Here is a 12,471-nt window from a genome sequence, read left to right as displayed (position 1 = left end):
TTTGTTTGTTTTTGTTTTTTTGAGACGGAGTCTCGTTCTATCGCCCAGGCTGGAGTGCAGTGGCCGGATCTCAGCTCACCGCAAGCTCCGCCTCCCAGGTTCACACCATTCTCCTGCCTCAGTCTCCTGAGTAGCTGGGACTACAGGCGCCTGCCACCTCGCCCAGCTAGTTTTTTATATTTCTTTTAGTAGAGACGGGGTTTCACTATGTTAGCCAGAATGGTCTCGATCTTAACAAAAAAGTTTTGAAAGTTAAAAATAAAAATAATTTTAAAATAGAAAAAAGCTTATAGAATAAGGATACAAGGAAAATACTTTTGTATAGCTGTACAAATGTGTTTGTGTTTCACGCTGTTTTTACAAAAAAGTTAGGAGTTGAAAAAATAAAGTTTGTAAAGTAAAAAATTTAGAGTAAGCTAAGATTAATTTATTATTGAAGAAATTTTTAATGAATTTAATGTAGTCTAAGTGTACAGTATTTTTGAAGTCTACAGAAGTATATGGTAACATCCTGGGCCTTTATATTCACTCACCACTGACTCACTGACTCACCCAGAGAAACTTCTAGTCCTGCAAGTTCCATTCATGTTAAGTGCCCTATAGAGGAGTATCATTGTTTGTACCATATTTTTACTGTACTTTTTCTATGTTCAGATACACAAATATTTATTATTATGTTATAACTGCCTATAGTATTGAGTACCAAAACATGTATATAGGTTTGTAGCCTAGAAGCAATAGGCTATACCATATAGCCTAGGTGTATAGTAGGCTATACAATCTAGGTTCATAAAGGTACACTCAGTGATGTTCACATGATGACAAAATCACCAAATGCATTTCTCAGAACATATCCCTGTCATTAAGTGGCACATGACTGGACAGTCATGTGTATACATATATGGATATATGGATATATGTGTGTGTATATATATTTACAGATATATATACACACACATATTATGAACATACACATATAATCACAAACATATATATATACATACCTGAAAAACATTAACAGATGAGTTAGAGCCCTGATTTCAAGATTATAAACACATATGAGGAAAAAAATTATCAACTATAATCAAAATATTCAAATGCAAGAAAGCTAATAATACCTTTGAACTTTCTCTCTTTTTTTTTTTTGAGATACAGCAGCTATTTCAGAAAATTTCATAAAAGATAATTGCTTTTTCAACTGCTCTTAAACCCAGTTTTAAACTCCTCAGTTACCTGAATCAAACACGTAAGTGATGTTTGAAACTTGGATTAAGCAGGGCCAAACTTCAGTGAATAGCATCACTTAGTGTATTTGTAAAAGGCATGTCAGAATTCCTGTCTTGTTGGGGGTAGGGTGAATGCAGGTGTGTGTGTGTGTGTGTGTGTGTGTGTGTGCATAGAGGTGTTATTTTTAATGATTAAAATGCAGGGCATTGAGAGAAGTTGTGGAACATGGCTGTAGGGATCTAACTGAAAAGCAAGATAGGACTTTGAGCTTAAGCTACAGCTGGTGAAACAAAACTTACTTACCTACTGAGATCTTTAGATACTACTTTTCAAATTACTGAATTAATTTTAACTTTAAATGTAAAGTTTCCAAATGCACTAAGAAACAACAGTGGGTGTAAATGTGATAGTAGTCTAAGATAGATGTTGATTTGTAATGTTTACTTAAAAGAACTAGCTTTAAAACTGGAAGCACCTATTCATGTGCAAATAACATAATTTGTTGATGTCCCAAATCAGAATTTCTCCTCAAAATTAGAAATAATCTAAGTTAATTTGTGTCTTGAAAGTAATAATATGTCAAATATTTCAAAGATATAATCACTCAAATTAGCTATTTCCATCTACTCTAACAAAGGGTCTTTAGATTTCAAGAATGACAGAAGTTCTGCTTTATATCTCTTAGTCAAAAAGGAGCTACATCAGGACTTCATCAAATAAAATTTAACAAGAGTAGCTCTAGCATATTATTTTTAAGAGCTAACATTTATAAAAATTGAATATGAAACTAGATAAAACATTTTACAAAAAAATGCTTTATCTTTCCTACAACCAGAAAATCTCTGAGTTGATTTGACTCGATGCCAGGTTGTGCTAGGATGCCCAATGTATTAATAAAATGAGAAGCCACTGGTAAATAGATATTTGAATACTAATTTATTATAGTAATTTTGATAAATTTTCATCTAATAATTATTCCCATAGCCATATTCCTAACAAGTAATGAATGGGTTAGTCTCTGAACCCAAAGCATCCATAATGAGGACTCGGGCCAAACACTGATTGCCATGGCCTCTTCCTTCAGTGTTCCTTTCATTACTAAATGTAATACAAAGTATGTAATGAATATTTTCCATAGCACTCTAAAGCAGTGGTCTCCAAACCTTTTCAATTACATACCCATATCAGCAAAAAGTATTGAACCTATATCTCTAGACATATTTTATAAAACTATAAATTATAAGTATAATGTCAATCTATTTACCAAATATTAATAAAATATATTCTTTTTTCCATTTTTGATAAACAACCAGAAGCTTTAATATTTTTTCTCTTTCTAATGAATGCTTTTCCTCATACTCTAGAAAATAAACACCATATTGTGGAGATAATTGTAATGGAGAACCAGAAGGACAGGTTCTAGTTTATAAAATCTGATCCATAACTGCAGGACACATACAATCCATTTGGAATTCATCAAGAGAACAATAAAATAGCACACAATAAAAAGTAAAAGATCCAATTGTTTCTTAAGACTTACAGTGTCATCGAAGTTTAAAGATGTCTAAGGAGTTTTAAAAAGTGTTTATGGGTGAGGTAAGGGTCAAACCGAGCCTTAAATTAGAATAGATAAAGGCAGGAGATACATTAAATGGAGCACTGAATGGAACATGTCTGAATGCATTATTGTAGCACGTACACTAGAAAGGAACATGAGTTAAAAAGAGAAATGGCAATGGGGGTGGAACATCCGTGGGGCCAGTCTGGTGATACAAAAGGGTTAATGATGAACTACTCTGAATTTCTACAGCACGTGCAGGTGGTGCTGAATACTTTTACACAAATAAAGTTTTAAAGAGCAAGCTGTTTAGTCTTTAATGTTATTAAAATTAACTGGAGATGTTGCTATAATGCTAATTCTGATAGAGTTGATCATGGGTGGGGCATGAGACTAGGGACTTAGAAATGCTCACAGATTATGGCAATACCAGTGGTGCCTGGACCACATTTTGAGTACCAAGTGCCTAAAGGTCAGAGTCCCCACAGAACTTACTTTGTGACTTTTTATTCTTATATAATTTCCAAATTACAGAAGCATTGCAAGAATGGCACAAGGAACTGCCATACATTCTTTATCCAAATTCACTATTTCTTAATGTCATCTACTTTATAATTTTCTCAATAGATGATTGATGATAGATAGATAGATGAATGGAATGAGAGACAAAAATATGAATAATATTTTGGAACCATTTGAGAATAGATTGAAGATATTGTACCTCTTTGTCTTAAAATATTTCAGTGATTTCCCCCAAAAAGGGCATTCTGTTACATAACCATAGTACAATTATCAAAATCAGAATGTTTAGCATAGTAGCACATTTAACATACTACTGTCTAATTCATAGTCCATACACAAATTTCATCATATATCAAAATAATATGTTTAATAGCTATTTTTTTCCAGACCAGGATCCAGTGTAGTATCATGACTTACAGTTAGTTATATCTCTTTAGTGTCATTTAACCCATAACAGTTTCTTCGGTTTGTCTTTGTTTATGGCCTCAATACTTTTTTTTTTTTTTTTTTTTTAGTTAGTCGCTCTGTCACCCAGCCTGGAATGCAGTGGTGCAATCCTGGTTCACTGGTGCAATCCTGGCTTACTGCAGCCTCCGGCTCCCAGGGTTCAAATGATTCTCCTGCCTTGGCCTCCCGAGAAGCTGGCAATATCAATTAGAATGTGAAATACTGTTTGTGATCGCGGGATAGAGAATATCTACATTTTAGAGCGGTTTTTAAGTGTCATGAGATTCTTTCTTTGTGTTTGTTTGTTAGTTTGTTTGTCTGAGATGAGTCTCACTCTGTCACCCTGACTGGAGTGCAGAGGTGCCATCTCAGCTCACTGCAAGCTCCGCCTCCCAGGTTCAAGCAGTTCTCCTGCCTCAGCCTCTCCAGTCTCCTGAGTAGTTGGGATTACAGGCACCCACCACCGTGCCCAGCTAATTGTTTTTATTTATTTACTTTTAGTAGAGACAGGGTTTCACCATGTTGGCCAGGCTGGTCTCAAACTCCTACCCTCAAATGATCCGCCTGCCTCAGTCTCCCAAAGTGCTGGGATTACAGGCCTGAGTCACATGCCCAGCCTGACCTTGATACTTTTAAGAGTATAGTTGTCCCACTTTATCCTTGGGAGAGGCCTTCCCAGACACCCAGTGAATGCCTGAAACCATGAATAGTGCCCAATCCTTATGTTTTCTCCTATATATACACACCTATGATAAAGTTTAATTTGTAAATTAGGCACAGTAAGAGATTAACAATAATAACTACTAATAAAATAGAACAATTATAACACTATAATAAAAGTTATGTGATCATGGTCTCTTTCTCTTTCTTTCTCAAAATACCATAATACTTTCAGACTGCAGTTGACAACAGGTAACTGACACCAGGGAAAGCAAACCTGCAGACAAGGGGGGACTACTGTGCTGACTTGTTTTTGACTTGTTTTTGTAGAACTTCTATCAATTTGGGTTTGTCTGATGCTTCTACATAGTTAAACTCAGATGACTCTTTTTTGTCAGGTATATCATGGACATGATGCTGAATACTTCCCAGTATATCACATCAGGAGGCACATGATAGCAATCAGACCAATATTGGCAATGTTAACTTTGGTCTCGTGGTTAAGGTGGTTTCTGCAGGTTTCTCAATTATAAAATTAAGAATTTTTCCACTGTCGTTAATTAGTCATTTGTGGGGCAATATTTGAGAACATGTAAATTTCCTATTCCTCATCAAACATTCATTCACTAGTTTGAGAATCCATTGATAATATTCCAATTCCATAATTCCTTCTACATACATTAGTTGATATTTTACTGTAAAAGGATTCCTTTCTCTCTCAGTTGTTTAGTTGTTTATTTATATCAGTAAGAATTCATGTATTTTTATTTTATTCAATGGATCATATCCATTATGTTATTTGTATTTTAATAATAATTTGTTCCATGTTTGGCCAATGGGAAGCCCTCCAAGCTGCTCCTTATGACTTTTTAAACAATAATTATTTAACATAGGTGTAGGCCAGGCACAGTGGCTCACATCTGTAATCCGAACACTTTGTGAGGTCAAAGTGGGAGGATCTCTTGAGCCCAGGTGTTTAAGACCAGCCCTGGCAACATAGCAAATTCCTGTCTCTACAAAAAATTTAAAAACTAGCTAGGCATGTGGCATGCGCCTACAGTCCCAGCTACTTGGGAGCTGAAGTGGGAGGATTGTTTGAGCCTGGAAGGTCGACACTGCAGTAAGCTAAGATGGCGCCATTGCACGCCAGCCTGGGCAACAGCACGAAACACTTGTCTCAAATATAATAATAATAACTTTAAACAAAATAGTTTAAACCTATAAAAAATTGTGAAGATAGTGAGAATACCCATATATCCTATATGTAATTTTCCTTTATTAATATCTTACATTTATATGCTACATATGTCAAAATTAAACAATTCACGAAATCCCATAGTTTAAGATTTTTTCATAAACAGTTACCTAATATTATTTTTTTATTCCAAGATTTCATCCAGGATATCATATTACATTTAGTCATGATGTCTTCTTGGCTGTGACAATTTCTCAGACTTTTCTTGTTTTTGATGATCTTGACAATTTTGAGAAACATTGGTCAGATATTTTGTAGAATATCTATCAATCAGGATTTTTTATCATAATCTGGGGTTACGGGTATTTTAGGAGGGAGATTACAGAGGTAAATGACATTCTTATCATATCACATCAAAGGTATATACTATCAACATGACTTCTTACTATTGATTACTTTGATTACCTGGCCAAGCTAGAGCTTGTTTTTTTGTTTTTTTGTTTTTTTCCTTTTTTATACAAAAGTATTTGGGAACAAAAGTCTCTGTGTCCAATCCACACTTAAGGAATGGGAAGTAATACTCTACTTCTTTGAGGATGAAGTATGTGAATAAATTATCTGAAATTCTTCCACACAGATTGTCTATTTGTGCCATTTATTTCATCATTTATGTATATCAGTATGAACCTATAGTTATTTATTTTGTATTTTCAGTTATAATCCAATAATACTACATATATTTTTTAGTTTTAAGTTCTGGAATACACGTACAGAACGTGCAGGTTTGTTACATAGGTAAACATGTGCCATGGTGGTTTGCTGCACCTATCAACTCATCACCTAGGTATTAAGCCCCGCATGCATTAGCTATTTATCCTGACTCTCTCTTTCCCCTCGTCCCCTGCACAGACCTCAGTGTATGTTGTTCCCCTCCCTGTGTCCATGTGTTCTCATTTTTTAGCTCCCACTTATGAGTAACAACATATGGTATTTCGTTTTCTGTTCCTATGTTAGTTTGCTGAGGATGATGGCTTCCAGTTTCATCCATGTCCCTGCAAAGGATGTGATCTCATTCATTACAACTGCACAACTGCTATATTTTATTGTTCAAATTGGTCCAACTTTGGCCATTGGGAACTCTTTCAGCTGACTCCAAATTTATTTTTTTAATCTTCTCTAATCTTTATTATTTCTTTCATTATTTTGTTTGGCTTTAATTTCCTCTTCTTAGATTTCAAAGGTGATATTTAGTTTGATATTAACTCTAGACCTTCCTTCTTTTGTAATATATGTATTTCATGCTATAACGTTATGTATTTTTACATTTAGTTCAAAATATTTTTAATATCTAATTTTTCTTGAACCCATATGTTACTTCAGTGTTTATGGCTTAATCTCCAAATAGTCTAGAATTTGGAATGATAGTGGGGGAGGGAACAAAGACCAAATTAAATGAGTAGAAAACAGTTACAAATATGGTACATACTAATCCAACTACATTTGTAATCACTTTATATATGAACAGTCTACATACATTGATTAAACGAGATCAGGCCAGGCGTGGTGACTCACACCTGTAATACCAGCACTTTGGGAGGCCAAGGCAGGTGGATCATTTGAGATCAGGAGTTCTAGACAGTCTGGTGAACATGGTGAAACCCTGTCTCTACTAAACATACAAAATTAATCAGGCATGGTGGTGGGCGCCTGTAATCCCAACTACTTGGGAGGCTGAGGCAGGAGAATCGCTTGAACCCAGGAGACACAGGCTGCAGTCAGCCGAGATAGCACCACTGCGCTCCAGCCTGCGCGACAGAGTGAGACTCCGTCTCAAAAAAAAAAAAAAAAACAGAGATTGCCACAGTGGGTTACAAAACAAAACTGAACTATAACTTTCTGGTAATAATTTTTAGTTTCATTCCATCTGGTTGGAAAAAAATGTATTTTATATAATATTTATTATTTTAAATTTGTTAAGGTGTATTTTTTGGTTCAGAATGTGATCTATCTTGATGAATGGTTCAGGTCGACTTCAGAAAATGTGTAACCTGCTCTTGTTATATTAAATATTCTATATATGTTGAAAAGATTATGTTGATTGACAGTGCTATTTCAGCTATTTCTATCTTTACTGATTTTCTCCCTGTTTAATCTATCAAATATAGACAAGAGTTTCCAACTGTAATCGTGGATATATGATTAGTCTATGTCTCTTCTCAGTTCTTGCCTCTTGTATTGCAAAGCTTGGTTGTTAGGTCCACAGATAGTTAGGACTGTTCGATCATCTTGGAAAATAGATTCCTTCATGATTACATAATCTCCCTTTGTATTCTTGATAATCCTTCTTGTTCTTTAGTCTCATTTGTCTAAAATTGATATAGCAATTTCAGCTTTTTTTTTCTTTTTAAAACTTCCTTTTGAGTAGTGTTAGCATGGTATACCTTAACCTATCCCTTTACTTTTGACTTAGTTGAATCTTTATATTTAAAGTGGGTTTCTGGTAGACAAAATATAATTGGGTTTTGTTTTTTAATCCACTGTGTCCATCTATCTCTTTTAACTGATGTATGTAGATTGTTCACATAAGTGATTAAAAATGTATTTGGATTAGTATGCACCATATTTGTAACTGTTTTTGATGCATTTAATTTGCTCTTTGTCCCCTCCCCCACCATTCCCTACCATTTCTATCTTCTCTGGTTTTAATTGAACACTTTAGTGTCTTAGAATATATCAATTATACATTTTTTAAATTTAATTGTTGCCCTAGAGTTTACTATATGCAATATATATATTAGACTTATCTAAATCCATATTCAAATAGCACAATAGCACTTTACATATAGTGTATGTTATAACAGAGTATTCCTAATTTCTCTCTCTTGTGTCTTATGATACTGCTGTTATTTATTTTATTTATCCACATGCTGTATTTACTTAATACATTGTTATAAGAAATCCACTATAATTTTGCTCTGTTTCTCTATAGGTAAGGTTATTTTTCTTCTGTGGTTTCCTTCAATATTATCTCTTTGTATTTGATTTTCTGCAGTTTGACTATAATATGCCAGAGTATATTTGAGGGTTTTGCTGATTCTGTTTATATTATGGGAATTATTTTATTTGGTGTTCTCTGAGCTTCTTGGGTCTGTAGTTTGGTGCTTGTTATTATTTTTGAAAAGTTCTCAGCCATTGTTATATCAACTATTTTTGTCTACTTCATTCTTTCTTTCTTCTTCTGGTATTCTAATCACACATATGATATACATTTTAAGATTGTCTTTCAGTGTTTGGATGTTCTTTTATTTTTGTCTAATTGCATCACAGTTTGGGAAGTTTTCATTTACTTATCTTTATTATCATTAATTCCTTCCTCATCCATATCAAGTCTGCTAATATTTCCATCAAAGGCATTCTTCATTTCTGTTCACGTGTTTTTTATTTCTAGCTTTTGCCTGTTCAATACGATGTAGGCTGTGGGTTTGCCATAGATTAATTATTTTGACATATATTCCTTTGATGCCTTTTTCATTAATATTATTTTTCATTGAAAAATTATAATTGTGTTACATTTATGAAGCATGAAAATCAACTAAAAATGTATTAAAGACTTAAACATAAGATTTATAACTAAAACTACTAGAAGAAAACATAGGGGAAAAGCTCCACAACACTGATCTGGGCAAGGATCTAGAGTCCTTGTTTTTGGCTCCCCTTTAATTTTGGGCTTCCTTATGTACTCCTGCTCAGAAAAAGACTGTGTCTTGCAGCTCTTTCAACTGTAATCCATGGTTCCTAGAGCCATTTTAATGTGGTAATAAGACATTGAGGAGGGAAGACATTCTATAATATCTCAGTTAAAGTTCAGTCATCCAGTGGGCCTGTATCTTGAGGTTATAATCTTCAGAAAAGTCTCTCCAGTGGTATAGTTTTTTTCTACCTGCACTGTACTCCCTTCCCTGGTTGTAGTGTTATCAATCTACTTTTTGAAGCCTAACACCCTATTGACTATTATCTTCTTTTTTCTTTCCCCCTGGTGAGACAAGAAGACTGGAGGGAATGGGAATACGGAGAAGTTCAGCTAGGAAAAAGTTTCAGTAGTGAACTCTGGCAAAGTCCTTTTCCAAGGACCTTTTCATGAAGGCTTTGGGCATATTTAATGTTGGCTCTTTCCTTCTCCCTGCCAGAGCCATGAAAGGATATTTCTCTGATAGTCCCCCATGGGAACCTGGCAGTACTGTTTAAAGAGAAGCCTAGAAAAGTGTGTAGCCTCCAAAAGTTTCTCACTCTCACATTAGTGCACACTAAGCCTCCAGCAGGTCATCAAAATTGCTTCTACAGGTTGTTCACAGCTGATTACTAAGCACATTGAGAGTACTGAGACAAGCCCTTTTTGGCAAGACAGAGAACTATTCCAAAGAGCAACTTTGGCTCAAGAGCTCTTCATTTGTCTGGCAAATCTTTCTTGAACGGTATTGTATTACTCTTCTATCCAGTGCTCTTTCCTGCCTCTCTCTTTCCACAGGTGTTGGGCTTACATCCTCTCTTCTTGTACCCTCCTTGTTTTGCTCTCTTTCTCAATAAATCTAATCCTGCCTTGGATTCCATTTCTCCAAGACCCAAACTAATGCCAAAGTATGTTAAAATCTAATAATGATGGTGAATTTTATTACTCTTTGTTTTGTCAGCTTTGCTTTATGTAATTCTGAGTCTTTTTGTTAGGAAAATACACATTTATGTCATTCGAGAGAATATATTTTATATTTACCATTTAATGTTCTCCATTCCTTCCTAGAGATATGAATTTCCATCTAGTGTGACTTTCCTTCAGCCTCAAGAATTTTTTTGGCATTTATTGCAAGACAGGACTACTAGTGATGAATTTCCTGTTTTCCTTTATCTGAAAATGTTCTTTACTCCACTTTGTTTCGTTAAGGATATTTTCACTGGGAATACAATTTTATGTTGACTCTTCTTTTTTACTTTCTCTCTTAACATTTTAAAGACATTTCCCCATCGTCTTTTGGTGTCATTATTTCTGTTGAGAAATCAGCCATCATTCATATTACCAGCCTCTCTATAAAATTTGTCATTTTTCTTTGGTTGCTTTAAACATGGGTTTCTGGCAGGTGGCCCACGTGGGGTTTTAATTTATTTATAGGATAGTGCTTGCTTAACTTTTCCTCCATTTTCCTCCAAATTTGGAGATTTTTCTGTTATTATGTATTCAAATACTATTTTTGTTCTTATCTTTTTTTTTTCCTTTCTCTCTCTCTGCTTAACTTCTAGTTCTCTAATTGCACACATATTAGAATATCTCCGATTGTTCCATAGGTGATAAAGTTCTGTTCATTATCTTCAATCTTTGTTTCTCAGATTGGACAATTTCTTTCAACATATTTCAGTGTTCACTGAATCTTTCTTCTGCTGTTTCCAACATGCTCGTAAGCCTTCCATTAAAATTTGTAATCTCAGTTACTGAACTTTTCAGTTTGAAAATTTCCATTTGGTTCTTATTTATAGTCTTCATTCTTGGCTGTGATGTCCTACCTGTTTGTTAAACATGACTATAATTGTTTTATTATTGAATATATTCAAAGCATACCACACACTGTTTTGATATACATGCACCAGTGAAATGATTACCAGCGTTAAACAAATTAATAACCTCATTAAAGTCTTTGTTTCCTAATTTTACCCTTTGTGACATCTTGGAGTTGATTTATATGAACTGCTTCTCACGCAATGCACCATCTTATCTTCAAAGGCTGGCTTCCCTCTAGTTTCAGTCTTCAAATACTTGTTGTTACTAGTGATTTAAGGTTTACCCAGAGCTTATGATTGTTATCTATGCCAGGGCTAGTTCAGTACAAGCTGCTCTGCCATGATCAAAAGCTGAATTCCCTCAATATATTTTGGAATTGATTATGTGAGTTCATTTTAGTAGGTATCAAGCAAGACCATAATGTGTCCTGGGAAGTCGAGTTTTATTAGGGCTCATATAATATCAGTATGCATACATGTATATTATTTTTAAAAGTATTATGTATTTTGGGATACACAGTGTAGCACATTGGCTAAAAATAGCTGCAGATTAATCCTGCACTCAGGGTTTCTATTCCATATACATTCACTCGTAAGTTTCTACCAATTATTTATAGCCAGTGTGTCCATTCTAATTTCTTAGTGTCTGTGCTGTAGCAGTTGTTAAATATGTTTAAACTTATTCTTTTCCATATCCACTGTCAAATCACTTCCCTTTTGCTAGCATCTATTTCTAAGTTCTTTTTTTTTTTTATTATTATTATACTTTAAGTTCTAGGGTACATGTGCACAACGTGCAGATTTGTTACATATGTATGCATGTGCCATGTTGGTGTGCTGCACCCATTAACTCGTCATTTACATTAGGTATATCTCCTAACGCTATCCCTCCCCCCTCCCCCGACCCCACAACAGGCCCCAGCGTGTGATGTTCCCTTTCCTGTGTCCAAGTGTTCTAATTGTTCAACTCCCACCTATGAGTGAGAACATGCGGTGCTTGGTTTTCTGTCCTTGCGATAGTTTGCTGAGAATGATGGTTTCCAGCTGCATCCATGTCCCTACAAAGGACATGAACTCATCCTTTTTGTGGCTTTATAGTATTCCATGCTGTATATGTGCCACATTTTCTTAATCAAGTCTATCATTGATGGACATTTGGGTTGGTTCCAAGTCTTTGCTATTGCGAATAATGCTGCAATAAACATACATGTGTGCATGTGTCTTTATAGCAGCATGAGTTATAATCCTTTGGGTATATACCCAGTAATGGGATGGCTGGGTCAAATGGTATTTCTAGTTCTAGATCCTTGAGGAATCG

The sequence above is a fragment of the Mandrillus leucophaeus genome, unplaced genomic scaffold (genome assembly GCF_000951045.1).
Source record: "Mandrillus leucophaeus isolate KB7577 unplaced genomic scaffold, Mleu.le_1.0 Scaffold756, whole genome shotgun sequence".
Taxonomy (NCBI): domain Eukaryota; kingdom Metazoa; phylum Chordata; class Mammalia; order Primates; family Cercopithecidae; genus Mandrillus; species Mandrillus leucophaeus.
This window is presented reverse-complemented; position numbering follows the sequence as displayed.